The following is a 16,136-nucleotide window of genomic DNA, read 5'->3' on the forward strand; positions in this document are numbered from 1 at the left end:
AGCCCCATCCCTGCTGCCCAGGAGGGCCCCGCCAGCCCCAGCACAGTTGGGCCATGAGGACCGCCAGCACAAGCCCCGCTAGGCCATGAGGACCGCCAGCACAAGCACCGCTGGGCCATGAGGACCACCAGCACAAGCCCCGCTGGGCCATGAGGACCGCCAGCACAAGCCCCTCTGGGCCATGAGGACCGCCAGCACAAGCCCCGCTTGGCCATGAGGACCGCCAGCACAAGCCCCGCTGGGCCATGAGGACCGCCAGCACAAGCCCCGCTGGGCCATGAGCACCGCCAGCACAAGCACCCCTGAACAGGGCACCTCCAACTCAAGCACCGCTGAGCAGGGCACCGCCAACTCAAGCCCCGCTGAACAGGGCACCGCCAACTCAAGCCCCGCTGAACAGGGCACTGCCAACTCAAGCATCGCTGAACAGGGCACCGCCAACTCAAGCATCGCTGAACAGGGCACCGCCAACTCAAGCACCGCTAGCCCATGAGCGTCAGGGGCACTGACGCAACTGTGTCCGTCACAGGGTGAGTGATGCACTCTGGGCACCAGTCCCCTCCAGAACCAGTGGAGACATGCATCCACTACCTCTGTCCTTCACAGGATGAAGCACTCTGGGCACCAGTCCCCCTCCAGAACCAGTGGAGACGTGCATCCACTACCTCTGTCCTTCACAGGATGAAGCACTCTGGGCACCAGTCCCCCTCCAGAACCAGTGGAGACTGTTATCCACTTGAGAGACTGTGGCTTTGCACTCCCCAGGAGTGGGCAGTGGGCAAACCACCCACTCTATAGACCTGAGAGACTGTGGCTTTGCACTCCCCAGGATTGAACAGTGGGCAAACCACCCACTGTATAGACTTGAGAGACTGTGGCTTTGCACTCCCCAGGATTGGACAGTGGGCAAACCACCCACTGTAGAGACTTGAGAGACTGTGGCTTTGTACTCCCCAGGATTGAACAGTGGGCATGGAGCCCCCTCGTGGATCTGGCGTCGTGCACTCATCCGGCTGAGGTGCCCCCGCTTCCCTTCCCCCTGAGGTGCCTGTTGTATTTCTAACTGATGCCCCTGCAGTGTTCTCTCTGTTTTGATCGGGTATCTTGTGTGGGCCTCGCCCATGCATTTTGGGCCCAGTGGTCCACGAACTATAAATGGTACAATACCTGGACTTGTATAATTGGTGTATATATTTGTTTATAGTGTGTATATATTTTTGAGTACTGGATTTTAATATATTACAATGGTTACATTCATTTCCTTTTGTCTTTGCATTCTTCCAGGGGGGCTTGGGGGGTGTAACTGTGATGTATTGATATGTATTAGTGTGTGTGTTGTAGTGGGTGAGGGTGGGGGTGGGGGTGTTGCGTGTGTGTGTCCCTGTTTTTTCCCTCCCCCCTCCCCTGTGTCGTAGGTGCAGTACTCACTGTGGTCTTCGCCACCGGCGTTCCTGCTCCTGGTAGAGGAGCAGGAAGACTATCGCTGGTAGAATTTGGAGTTCCGGTTCCATGGTGTCCTCGTTCCTCGTGGGGTGTGTAGAGGTGAGCGTTTTCCCTTCTAAATGCCTGTTTCTGCCGTGTTTTTATCTGCGGTGAATCTGCCCCAGAAAAGGTGGCGGATTGGCCTGTCATAATAGTGTGGGCGGTACATTGTCTCCCGCCTGTCTGTTGGCGGTGACCACCGCGCTGTTTATTTGTACCGCAGTGGCGGTCTGAGTGTTAAAGTGGCTGTCTTTGTTGGCGGTTTCCACCACGGTCGTAATTGCAAATTTTTTACCGCCGGCCTGTTGGCGGTCTTACCGCTGCTTTAACACCGTCCGCAAGGGTTGTAATGACCACCTTAGTCTGCAGGCCTAAATGTTCCAGAATCAAGGTAATTGGGAAACAAGACTTGTACGTTGAACAATGGGACCCTTTATTCTTCGTAAAAAACAACCTAATGGAAAAATTCATGTTAGGACAAAAAGAATGCATCACCACTTTTACATGACTGCAGAAACGAAGTCTTCAGGCCTAGTTATGCTAGCACAAAACATTTAATGCATTAATATAGTTAATAAAACATACATAATAAGCAAACGTATAAATTCAGCATTAATAATATATCATCAAATTATGTAAAATGTTTAATTAATAATTGCAATCTTTGTTGAAGCATGACGTTAGATATGACAGAGAAGTGGATTTATTTTTATGCATACGTAACTTTATACTAATAAATCACACAATAAACATTATACATCAATTTTATTTGACTACTAGCAGTTACTCTAATGTTTAAAATATACTTCAACATTATTTTAATCTGGTTAGCGTATTGTCAGTTTTGGTAGGCTCAATGGTGTCCGCCACAAAAATAAAACATGAGCACTTTTAAAATACTTGTCAGTGCAGTTTTTCTCTATGGTAAGCTTTTAACATGAAACCTACTGCTGACGTCTGGGTCACTAAAAGCATTACTAAAATGTACGCTTCAACAGATGGTTGATGAGACTTAGATATCTGCACAATCAGGGAGTCACTTGTGTCTAACTTTTGAGCTTCTAATTCGAGTTCATAGTTGTGACCCTGTCTTCTCCTTCCTAATTAACCAAACATTTAAGAATTACTGTGAGGGAATCCAAAATGTGTTCAGAGTTCTTTGAGTATTTTTCCAAGTGGGATAGAATAGACAAAAGTGTTTCCAAACATTGTAAGGATCCTGAATACTGGACATAGTGGGTCATTATGACTTCAGCGGATGGTATAAAACCCTGACTAAAGTGGATGACGATAGTCTTGAGGCAGCAAAGCAGAGATGAAACGCAGTTCTCCCTACACCTTTGACCTCTGAGGCATGGTCTGTGGCCCTTCAACAGGTGCAAAGAGTATCACGAAACCCTAGGTTTCTCTACACTCAGTTTAACTTTGTACACCAAACGTATTTGTCCCCAATCCGTATTTAGCGCATGTACCCTGCATGTAATCCAGTACGCCCCCGTTGTGGGCTTCAAACAGCACACTTTTATCATATGGTGTGGGATTGTAGGCCCCTGCAGAAAGTTTGGCATGACATAGTGGCGGATATTACCGACATTACGGAGCATGTGTTCCCACTGGAACCAGAATCTTGTCTTTTGGGGATACGAACCAGAGCTAGGCAACATATACACATTCATAAGTTTGCTGACTTGGCATTCATTATGTGCAAACGGTTGATTGCCATGAACTGGAAGGCGCCTAGGGTACCGGAGATGTCTAGCTGGCACGTCATGACACTGCGATGGGCGCGGACGGAGACACAAGTGTTGCGATCCTTGCAGGACAAGGGACAGGTACACACAGGTTATGACACATGGGAGGCACTTGTGACTAAGCTGGAAATTAAAAATGACGAGCGCCTGCCGTGACTCACTGCATTGTGGGAGCGAAGTCCGAAGGGTCTTAAGCTCTAGAGTTTTCCTGTGATAAGGAGGGGGCATTGGGAGGTTGGGGGGGGGGGTTTGTGTTTGTGTTGTTGATGCCTGCACTCTAATGACACCAAAATTGATCTGCTTGATTGTTTAAACCTTCGCTTGTGAGACAGAAAGGAGCTGGACTGGATATACCGGACTCAATGCTTGTAACATGTTATGGAGACCAAGCCAATGGGTGGGAAGTGGAATGGGCAGGACGCACCCAAGGCATTTAGGGGTGACACATGATACTGCAATGAACCATGTAGCTATCTCTTGCCTGTATTGCTTGCTGTCTACTGTTAGACCTGTAGTATGAATCAGTGACCAGATGCTCTGTTAACCTCTAGAATGTGGTACGCATTAACCCAGTTTCTGTATTTGTGATTGACAATGTGTGTTGGAATTAATAAAATAGATCTAAAAAAAAAAAAACTGACTTCAGCGGATGGTTTACAAAGTCCAGACTAGCAGGTTGCCACCAGTGCGGCCACCTTCCCGCGGGCCCTATTACGAGTTTCCTGCTGGGTCGGGGAAACAGCCTACAGCATTGTCGCCGGCTCGTAATCGAGATGGCGGCAATGCTGTAGTGTGCAGGGTGAACCAGCATTCATCGCAAAGTTCACTGTTTGCAAAGCAGACTGTGAACTTTGCGACGGGGCAGGCCAGGGGGGCCCCTGCACTGCCCATGCCAAGTTTAGGACCTGGCAGATTAGGACCACCAGACCCTCCTGTGGAGGAGAACTGGCGGTGCTGCGGTCATAATGTGGTGGTCGGACCACTGCTTTGGCGGCGGTCAGACTGCCACCGCGACCCTGGTGGTCAATAGACCACAAGGGTCGTAATGAGGCTCATAGTCTCCTGGTAAATTACAAGGTGTATGTAGATTAAGATAAAGCATCACCGGTGTTTTGGAGATCAAAGAGGCATTATCACTAGGTGTGCTACTGAAAAGTCCTATCCTACTTTTTTCAGATTAGGAGTGATCCTTGGAACTTGAGAGCGGGGTACCAATTCTGATCTATATTTATAGATTCACAATTGATATATGACTACGTGAAATCTGAATTCAATAAGACCACTGCGCCGCCCCCCTCTCCAACATTTAAATCTACAACCACCACTCTCACAAGACCCTCCTCCTCCCCACCTTCAGATGCAACCCTCCCACCCCCAACACTGCTCAACTCCTTGACCAGCTGGAGGGGGGACCCTCAGAAGGAGGGTTCATCATGGAGGACAAAGACAAGTGTGACAGCAGCGACTAATGACATGGCACAAGCACACCAGATGCTTTCCTTAGTAGAGAGTGAAACTGGAGGATACTGTGTGTACTCTCCAATGGCCTCTGGGGAGTCTCTGATGTCCCCAATATATCAAGGATTAAGTTAGCCTCCCTGAATAGTCCTCAAATAGGTCTTGGTCTCAGTAGAATTCCAGAAGGTAGTCCCAAAGGGCAAAGGCCAATAAGCAATAAGTAGAGCAAAGAGCCAAGCCAGCCAGAGCAAAGAATGGGAAGCAAGCACGGAATAGAGGGAATGGCAGAAGTTGCTGGATCAAATTAAAATGCTTGCCTGACTTGCATTTCACACTAGTCGCTCCAACGACAAGCCAAGCCTCAAGAAGGTTTTGTAGTCTCCATGGCCTTTTATGGCATTTCTCTGACCTCTGGCCCCCTGGACCTGCTGGGGCTGCTTGGGGATCAGTCACTTCTTCTCCGATTGGCTTGACACTCCATCTCCAGTATCATAGGGGTCTATGGGGTGGCAGGATTTTGGAAGCAGACCCGTAATCTGAACCCACCCCAACTGAGACCGAAATATCAAAAATGGGAGAAAAGGTGAGGGGGGGGAGGAACAACACCGAGGGCATCCCACCGTAAACCCTCCCCAGAGTGGCCGCGACAGGTGTAGGGAGTTTGCTCTATGGTTCCTACTAAGATAGTAGAAGTGCATATTAGGATGACAGAACCTCAGAATGATAAAGACTTGCAAATCTTTAATAACAGCTGATCGCTGTGGCCACATCCAGAAGAGTCTGGAGCAAGAATTCACAGCAAGTAGATGTATTTTAAAAGCGCCATCTGCCACAGTGGTCTGGATATATGCATTGGAGTAGTTTGTTTGAAACTAAGAGGGGTGTCTGTGATGGGCAATTGATGGGTGAACTTTCAATTTGTTGACAAATGTCACAACTAAGGACATACTGCTTTAGCTGTCTGACAGGCCATGCCACCAATAACACTTTTGTTCCAGGGAGACTGTTGCCGCCACACCAGCACGGGCAGATGCTAAACTCTTATGTGCTGCTTTAATGAATTCTAACATGCTACCCTGGTTAGGTATCACTCAAACACACATCCATGGAATGGTAGCATAAGGAATGTTTTGGGCACTTAAGTGGTAGGAGTATTTTGCTGGATATGGTTTTAGTAAAGGAGTGCCGTTGCTCGAAACATTAACAGTAGCCATTAATTCTTCATCTACCATTGTATGAGAATGAGTAATCATAGCTACCATTGCAGTCTTACCTCCAGACTGGGCTGCTTCATCGGCCAGTGAATTCAGTACATGCTGATGATTCAGAGTATGAATTACATGAGCCTGTGGCAGACTGTCTTTGAGCTCTGCCACCTTTTTCCAAAGCATTTTATGCTTGATAGTTTTTCCTTTAGAGTCTCTGAATGCATTTAGGCACCAATAGTGTAAGTTTGCATTAAAAGAACTGACACAGTAATGCAAATTACACACTATAAGAGTGGTGAATTCAGAATCCACGTGCTGCTCCAGTGCCAGAATTAAAGCTCTGAGTACATCCATTTGTGTTCTGCAATCCCCTAAGGGCTGTGTGAAAGGTTGGTTGCGGGTGGAAGCTGAGCTGAACCGTCAGTTCATATGATATTTTTGGAAATTGAATTTGGAGCCATGTTCAGCAAATCCCAAAACAATGCGATCTACCCTGGCTAGATGTCTGTTTAATTCATCCTCCTTGAGATATATATCATCAACATAGGACAATGCTTGTGGATAAATAGCATGCAATATTGATGTTAAACAAGCAGCAAACAGTCCAGGAATGTTCTTATACCCCTGTGAGAGCTGACAAAAAAGGTCCTGATGGCCGAGCGTGGTTAAATTCCTGCTTTCAGGCACTATGTTTTGGCAGAAAACCTCTTTGGAAATATCCATGGTTGTTTCGTATTTTTTACAGAAAGTATTGTTCATTAAAGCTGTACTGTGTGAATTTTGTATTGCAAATGTGTGTGTGTGTGGCTGTTTAAGTCTCTATAATCTAAGACTATTCTATAGGAGTGATCCGGTTTGGCTACTGGGAATAAAGGGTTATACGTAGGAAATATATAGGGTTCAGTTACTCCATGTTACTCAAGTTGTGTGAGAATTTCCCTCAATGGAGCTTTTGCTTTATCTTTAAATGGGTATTGCGGTTGTACTTGCGAGCTGGACCTTATGGATATCACATGACAAGGTGAGTCCTTATCCCATTCCACATGGTTGCAGTATAGTGCAAGGGCCTGTGCATGTCCCATTCTGCAGCGTATGCTTGTTCTACTTCTTCAGGAGCGAGAACTGAGAAAGATAGTAATATCACAGCTTCCCCTTGGAGTTCAAACAAACGCCAGAAGTCAGTCCTTTTCAGCCAAGAGAATGTCATAGCTGAGTGTTAAGGTTTCCCAGAATATTACTTTGATTGTGTGCATTATGTCCCCCTCAATCTGTATATTTAATTTGTACAGTGTCAGGAGGGGCAACCCACTGATCTGGGGTTTCGACATGTATGTTGTCGCTAATTGCTTTTGCATCCAGAAACTCTTGAAGATTCTGGTGAACTATCGCAACCTCTGCCATACTGTCTTGCAGAGTCACTGCCCACGTCCTGTTCTGAAGTAACATTCTTTGTAAGCGCAGCATATTTTGCCAAAATTCATGCTACCTTCTTCTTTTTAAATTGCTGTTTTTGTTGATGAAGTTTCTCTTCTTTTTTTATGATGATGTCAGGAGAGAGTTGTGGTCCTTTTTCAATGTACTCTTCTTGTCTGTGCTCTGACTGTCCCGTTCTCTCAGACCGTTTGTCAGATGCATCCTCAAAAAAGGAATGAGAAGGGCATGGATCAGTATATTGATACCTGTCCAATTGTTTTAAAGTATTGCAGTTACGTAAATTATAATGTTTTTCAGAGCTTTCCAGTTGCATACAGCTGTTAATGTAAGCATAACAAAATGTGTTAAACATCTGTATACTCTAACTAAATTATTATATAAAGGGTGCAAATTGCCCACAGTTAAACTCTATATGTTAGGGTATGGTGGGTATACAGCTAGAACTGGCCATGTGGCCCTTTTGTTACTGTTTGACCCATTCTAAAACATTCTAAAACATGTGGTAAAGTACCTTGCAACCACTTTTGAAGTTCCTGAAATGTTAAGGATATTTCTAAGACATGACATGGTCTGTACTGGCCTGTTGCATTGGCCGCTGTATATATATGAAATGTATTTGTATAAGAATGAACAGCAGAAAAAGTGACCCATGAGTAAAATACTTCAGTTTTTTGTATGCATTGTGTGCCTCAACCATGAAGCTAGTAATATCTCCACCCCCAATGGGTAGTCCATGCATGTTTAAATGTGCTGTTAGCAGAAGTATTCATTTGAGTCACCATTTTATTATATGGAGTTCAGAGAGGGAAATGCTAAGATGGGGTATACTTTTAGAGGTTCAAGCTTTAACAACCTACAGACAAATGTAGGTGCTATCTGTAATGCTAAATCGGATGTAATCCCTAACACCATGGACGTGTCTGTATTAAGGTGAATAGGGCATCTTGGGCACACAAGAGAAACCACTCAGGAGACCTGTTAAATAAATACTTGAACTATGTATTTTAATGGCGGCATAAGGCACCTGCTAAGATAATAGGACTGTTTATTATGATGACAGAAGTTCAGAATGAAGGTGACTGTGCCTATCCATACCATCAGACTGTTGTCACAATTCCTGGCTATCTGACAGTGCCTCACCTAAACCCCTAACCCTACTGGGGTGGAAGGTGATTGTGGCAACCTGAACATGACTTTCTGTCTCCCGAGTAAGTTTGCGAAACAGATCTCACCCTTTGATTGTATTACTTATGCATGCCCAGGCAAAACACAAGAGAGATATGAAATACGTTTTCAATACATTTATTGAAAGAATCATAGTCGTGCATAGAGAGAATGAGCTGCAATACTTAGGCAGATGAAACAAAGCAAAGTAACCAGCATTACGAACATGGTAAAGAGGATGGATAAGCCAACCATGGTAATCCATTTCTAGATGTTCCTAATAACCCTAAGACTATACAGAGACCATGGTGGGTGTAGCCTCTCCCTTTGCCCGAACTAAGGGATTAGCCTTAGCCCCATACCTGTGGAACAGTGTCAGGAGTCAGCCTGTAGTGTGGAGGGCAGTCCTTCTGGGAGGCTGGAAAAGTAGGGCCAGCAGAGCTGCATGCCAAACACTGATTTTGTCCCGGGATGGTAATGGCTGGAATGCCCCTCTGCCCCTTCCTGGTCAGTGCACACTTATATAATAAAAGCCATACTGTGTTAGAAGCACACTTCTGATGCAATGCTATGTCTAGATGTAACACAGCACTAGGATATTGTGTACTATGTTCCTAGCCTTGAACAGAATGTACTGATTATATGTCAAGAAAAGGCTGACTAAAACAAGCAACTTGTACAATATATTCCTAGGATTAGATCTTGCAAGCAAAGTGTATAAAATGTTACTGCTAAAAATCAGTGCAGCTAAACAGTGTAAAATATAGATTATAAAACAAAGCTAAAATAGGGAACCAACATGGCTCCAAAAGGGCCTCACTACAAGCTCAGCACTCTTTTCTGTGCATGTCGTCATCCACCCTCCTTCCTAGAACCCCAGCAAGGACCCTGTGATCAAATGACCCACTGACTGTTGGATGGGAATGGTAAGAGGCACTCACTCCTGTGCTCATCCTCCACCGACCTCCATCCTCCTCACAAGCCCTGCCTACTAGCATTCAAATTCTCTGTTGAAACAAAAATCTATTTTTTTTTTTACAATTGACTAGTTTTCATACCACATTTTCACAGCAAGAAAACCCTATCATTTGGAAACATTGGAAAATCTTTCTAACTGTAGCAAACTTAATAACAATATTGCCTTCCTCCCACTCCCAGTGCTAGCTGACAGAGGGAATAACAATATCAAGAAATATGTATCACAAAGAAAAAAACAAAGCACACCAACACAGTCAAAAGAAAACGTCCTTGCCATAATTGCAACAGCATTAATAATGGTCCTCTGGTACATCATCTTTCACAGGTGAAAAGAATAAACTTAGATCCACTTCAACATATGATACATCTGGGGTCTCCAAAAGGTCGATCGCAAGCTAACAGTAGCTTGTAGGCTGCAACTGGATAGCTTGGACAAGATAATTGCCTATTAGATCGCTTAAGAATTAACAGCTGCCTACATGATAAGGCTGCTATTTAAACCACTTTACGCCTTGTATCTGAACACATTTAAGTAAAATTCCCCCAGATTAAGACAATGATGCCTTTTGTTTAAGTGGAGCTTAGAGAAAATGTGTGCCCCATTCAACAGGTGAATCATGCTCTGGATCTTGGAGCCTCAGGATTGCTCTCTTTTGAATTGCTTTGTTTTTGTTGTGGCATATCAACACATATATACATCACCTCCCAAACTGTTGTTGTGGGAACCAGGACAATGGGGGACACCAATGGAGTTGGTCTTTGAACAGGGTCAATTATATCTTGTTCAAGAAGTTTGTTAATTTGGACCTCAACATTATGTCCGGATGTTAAAGTGTATTCCTTTAAAGTGTTCAGCCGCAGGCTTGACATTCATGCATGCGGGCGGGCATATATACTTTCTTTTAAGTTTGCCCAGGCCACCAAATAGTTCAGGATTCAATCTGCTAGCATCTGTGCACTCAGTCATCTCAATTTACACAGTTAATTTACACAGGATCTGCAGCAGGCAGGTTCACAACTGTGGGTGAAACTCAGGAATGCAGACTGTATCAACACTGACCGAGACCAGAAATATTTCATTTACATCTTTTCTGCTGTTATGAGAGAATATTGTCTAAAAATAGCCAATGCAAGGCAATGACGTACATGAGTCATAGGCATCCACCTGAACATTGGTGGGCTTCAGAGAAAACATGGGTATTGTATCAACCAAGAAAAACATGTTATATCATCAGTGATCTCCAGTACCAGTTCGTTGGTGTAGTCCTATTTAGTAATGAAGCTGTTGTGAATGGAAAATATGTGGTCCTGACCCTGCATGGGATCTGGCAGCAGACTTCCTCTCAGTCGTTATTTCTCATGGCAATTATGTGTATTTCATGAAGAGTCTGGTTTCTTTTTTCTTCCAGGTACTTTAGATTATGCTGGGAACCTGCAAACCTTTCATAAATGATCTTTTATGCCATATGCATTTCATGCCCCTGAAGTGCTGGGCATTGGGAAGACCTGGGCATAGGGGAAAGCAAGATGGTGGTTGCGTAGTGTGGCCGAGTGCCTTTCCTTCTGACCAAGCCTGAAAGGTGGAGGAAACATTAGCTCCTGCACACTTGTTCCTATGACTGGAATGAGGATGGAGTTGGTGGACTGCATACCGATAGCAGGCAGCTGGCCGCTTGGAGTCAGGGGAGGTACCCCTCTTGCACTGTGTGTGCAGCTGCAAGCTCAGCTGCTGGGACTCGGACATGAGTGGATGGTGTGTGGGCTGACTGTCCACCTGACGCAGAGTTATGGTTAGCTCCTTTCATGCATTAGTGATGGCCCCAAAAGCACTGAAGGTGTCAAGGGGGTCCTAAGTGCGTACCAGTGGGTCATTGCTGGCTGGAGTGGAGCCAGTATCACAGAGCCTGGAGTTAGCAGCTGGGAAGAAACTTGCAGCCCGCCGGGACCCAGGGTGGGGATCTCTGGCACCACGAATTCAGGGGCATCTGCAGGACGGCTCAGTGAACTCTTCAAGAAACCTAGTCATCATCAGGGCGCGGAGGCAGCGCTGAAGGGGCTGGAGACAGAGACAGATCTGGTTGAGCAGTCTGCTGTCACACGCCCAGATGAAATGGCTACATGTCTTCATAGCCTCTACAGAGACCTGGCTGCTACAATTCTTTCAGCTGCAGCCTCCTCTACAGACACTTCAATGGACATAGCAGCTATGGCTACAGTTGCAAAAGGTACTGAATCTCTTCTTGTTTCGGCTGCCTCAGATGCTTCAGCTGAGGGGGTTATGTTTGAGGATGCTGGAAAGCTTGTAGTTTCCAAGATATGGGTAAGCCTGCTAGGAGTGGCTTAACAACTTTGGCTGAATTAAAGGCCTCTCTAGGGGCCGGTATGAGTGGCCCAATAGTGGATTCTAGACAGGGGTTCAGCAGGGGAGGTCTCCCAACCAGTGATTCTGGGTAGAGATGGCAAACTAGAAGAAAATATGGTCTACCCAAGGATCTCCATAGGTTTGCATGTGAAACCTAGTATGGACTTTAACCAGGGGGAGCATTTTATCTCTTTCAGACCATTTAGAATGGTCAGCTGAAGATGTAGAGGCTTATGGAGGGTGGTCTAGGAAGAATTCAGGGGTATCTCTGAAACTGACCTGAGCAGTCTGGAGGAGGGTCTTGGGCTGCTACCCCCTCACATTCATTCAGCCGCTCCCAGCACAGTGACAGGAGCGGTGTCCCACTCAAAGAGAGTAGAAAGGAGACTGTCAAGTGTCGTGGATTGGTATGGGATAACTATGTACCACCCTGTCTTGATGGGCAAGCTTAACTTCTGGTCGTGAGGATGCAATCTCACTGAATGCAATCTATCAAACCATTGTGACTCATCACAAAGAGACCCGGGCCAATAGTCAGAAAATGCAACCTGCTTACCAGAAACTTTACGGGGCCATATGCCGGGTGGCTAAAACATGCCCGGAATTTTCAGAGAGGATGGAAGCGGCTGAGAGTCGGATTGCAACACTGGAAAGTGAGGCTCTGACTCAAAGGAAAAAGGTAGAATTGAAAGCTCAGATGCAGGATTCTCAGTGAAAGTTGGAGGATTTTGAGAATAGACTTTGCCAAAACAACCTTAGAGTGCTGGTCATACCAGAGGGTTTGGAAGGGGGGGATACCCGCAAGTATATCATTGGTTTCTTTGAAGGGGCTTTTCCGGAGCTGGCTGAGTAAGATTAGGATGCAGAAATCCAACAGGCTCATAGGTTTCCCTTTAAATGGAGCTCCTCGGCTGGGCATGAAGGAGGGAAGCTGAGGGCAGTGCGATGGGTGACCTCTCTGACCTAGCTCACCCAGATCGGAAACGCTTATTTGGGGGCTGTACTTGTCATGCCAGAGTTCTGCCACATTACTGTTGAGAGAAGGTGGCAGCTTAGACAGATGATTCAGCCATTTCAGGCGATGGGGGTACAAGCTTATTTAATCTACAAAGCTAAGTTGAAAGTTATGTCTAAGGACAGAACTTACTTTTTTACATCAGAAATGAAAGCGAAAGAGTGGGCGACAGGTTGGGTGCTGGGCCTGGCTGTGGCATTGGCTAGCTTGTTAATATGGGTTCATAGATGATTTTTCTGATTCTTAATTGATCTTGCTATTATGGCAGGGGTATGGTAGTGGAGAGTGGGGATTGGGAGTGGTCTCCCTGTTCCTGTTCCCGTGTTTTTGGGCTTTGGGCCTTGGAGAGTTGATATGTGAGGGTATTGGTCATTAGGTGAGGTGAATGTGGCAGGCTGCTGGCTCCGGTATGGTTCGGGGAATATGATAAAAAATGTTTTTTCTTCATGGGATTAGTATAATAAGGCAGGGAAGTGGGCATCAGGGCTTATGTATGTATGTGTTTTCTTTTCTTCAGGGTTCTTGTAAGGATAAACTTGGTTTACTGTTTGGCTCTACTTGGGCTTGGGATGGATCACTGGCATATACCATCTATGGACCTGGGTGGTCCAATTGCTTCTAGTAGGTGGTGGGAGGGGGCTGGGGCAGGGTGGGGTTTTCTGGTTGGGTTCTCTGGAGAACGTAGCGGGCATAGCGAGCCGGGGGCTAGGGAGAGGGGGGTATATTGGGGTAAACTCATTGTTTTTTGTCACAGCAGACGTGAACAGCTGTTTAGCTTATGGGGTGAATCAGTGTTTATCTGGGTCATGGCAAAGAGAATGGCGGCGCTTGGAATGGTTGGCTTCTAATCTTTTTGAGTCAAACTGTATCTCCCCCCCCTTTTTTCTCTAACCTCTTTAACTCTACAAAGTGTTGGCTACGACCTTCTGGGGGGGAGGGGATTGGGAGAGGACGGTCTCTCTGGGTCTGGATGGCAGGGTATAAGCTGTGTATTTGTGCAATAAATATCTGCAGTCTCAATGACGGAACAAAGAGGGGAAGGGTTGCCTTGGGACTAAGAGCTATGAGACCGGTCATTGTGTGCATGCAAGAGACTCACATCCCATGGAACAAACAGGAGTATTATACCGACTTAGGATATTCATTATTGGTCTCCACACAGCAAGACTTTACCTCCAGTGGGGTGGCAATTTTTACTAATAAGTCTATATGCTCAACCGGGCGTAGAGAGGCAGATACATTGGGCTACTGCAGAGTGTTTAGTAGGGGAAGTATGGTTTACCCTGTTTTTAGTGTACGGCCCGAACCTGGGTGAGGCTGGCATTTATGATCTGTTAAATGTGGATCTGGCCTTATGGCCCTCCCCTCTCGTTCTATGTGGAGATCTGAATATTCATCTCTTCGTCAAAGGTGATCAAGGTTCTACTCAGGGGTATACAGGGCCCGCGGTATACAAGGCCCTGCAATGTCTAGTTAAAGATCTCCGTCATATAGATGTTTGGGAAAAATGTATGGCCCCTGATCCAGGTTTTACGTTCTACTCTGCTCTGCATGGCAAACTAGCTCAGTTGGATTATTTTTTGTCTCCACTACTTTGGCATCCCAAGTGAAGCTAGATCTACATCCAAGGGCCCTGTTGGATCATAGTCTTCTTGTTCTGGAGGTTGTAGGGATTGGTATGTTGAAGCCAAGCATAACATGGACCTTTGATAGAAAACTGCTACCGGACCCGGTATATGTAGACCACATATGGGACTTCTGTTTCTGGAAATCAATAGAGAGACTTCTTATGTGTATGTGTGGGATGTTTTAAAGGCAGGTATAAGGGACAGAACTTTGAGTTTTAGCCTGCATCAGCAGAAGTTAAGACAGGCAGAGGTGATCAAGCTATATAAAGAGCTAACGGCTGCAGAGCAGAGATTGACCTGAAGGCTGACTAATGGGATGGATCTTCAGGAGGTTCAGCAGGCAATTGCTGTGTTAAAATCAGAGACCATTCAGCATTTCAGTAGAAAGGAGGCCCTAAAATTTCATCAGTATCGATCAGAATGTTATGAATACAGCGAGACCATGGGGAAATTATTAGCTCGACGGATGAGGCAGAAGGAAATGAGGAATGGTATTGAGGCTATTTCTAATCCAGGGGGACTGGTTTATGAATGAGCCTCTGATATCCTGCGTGATTTTTAGGGACTTTTAGCAAGCCCTTTACACTGAAGAATCCAGTAACATATGTGGCGGCTATGGGGACTTCATGAGGGGGTTGGACACAACTAGGCTGGGCACTAGATGATCAAAAGAGGCTAAATTCCCCAATAACAATGGAGGATAATTTGGGGCAATACGTTCTTTGGCCATCTAGAAAGCTTCAGGACTGGACAATCTCCCACTGTAACTTTACAAAACTTTTTTTGTGGAGCTCCAACAGGATATTCTTTGGACATTTTTGCAGATGAGATTAATACCACCTTCCTCGGAAATGACGAACATGGTAATTTCTAAGAAAAAGGGCAAGCCTCCGCTCCTTGCTAGCTCATACATGCTGATCTCCTTAATAAATGCTGATATGAAGATATATGCCAAGGTGTTGGCAAATCGGCTAGGAAGTGTCATGTCTCCACTAGTGGCTTTGTGCCAGCATGTCTTTATTCCTGAACGGGGCACAGTAGACCATATAAAAAGGATGATTTCCCTTTTTGATATGGCTGATGCGTTAAAGGTCCCTTTAGGGCTAGTTTTGCTGGATGGTTGTCCTTGTTTTATATATTGAGCGCTTTATTGTAAAGCTAGAGAGTAACTTGTGCATTAAAACCTGTAATAGTTAGCCAGGTTGAGTATATTTGGGAGTGACAATCACTCCAGTGGTGGACGAGCTGGTAAAATTGAACGTGGCCCCTTCACTCCAGAATATTGAACAAGAACTCAAAAGAATTGACCATCTTCATCTTTCACTAGTTGGGAGAAGTAATGTATTGAAGATATCTATTCTCCCAAAGCTTCGGTATTTCTTTAGGACCGTGCCACTCGAAATTAGCAAATCCTGGTTTACTTAACTTGAAAGTACCCGTCACAGTTTTAAGGGGATATCGCAGACCTATGAGGGCGGCAAAATATGACTCTGCCGCGTCTACGGGGTGGGTGGTCGGTTCCAAACCTTACCTTTTATTACTGGGCATGTGCGCTGCGGCAGATGGGGGGTTGGTTGCGGATTGGTCAGCCTGTTTGAGTCCAGCAGAGTCTCCTTCTATCTATGAGCTGATGTGGGGCCCGGAAGCTAAGGCGTG

The sequence above is a fragment of the Pleurodeles waltl genome, chromosome 4_1, assembly GCF_031143425.1.
Source record: "Pleurodeles waltl isolate 20211129_DDA chromosome 4_1, aPleWal1.hap1.20221129, whole genome shotgun sequence".
NCBI lineage: Eukaryota > Metazoa > Chordata > Amphibia > Caudata > Salamandridae > Pleurodeles > Pleurodeles waltl.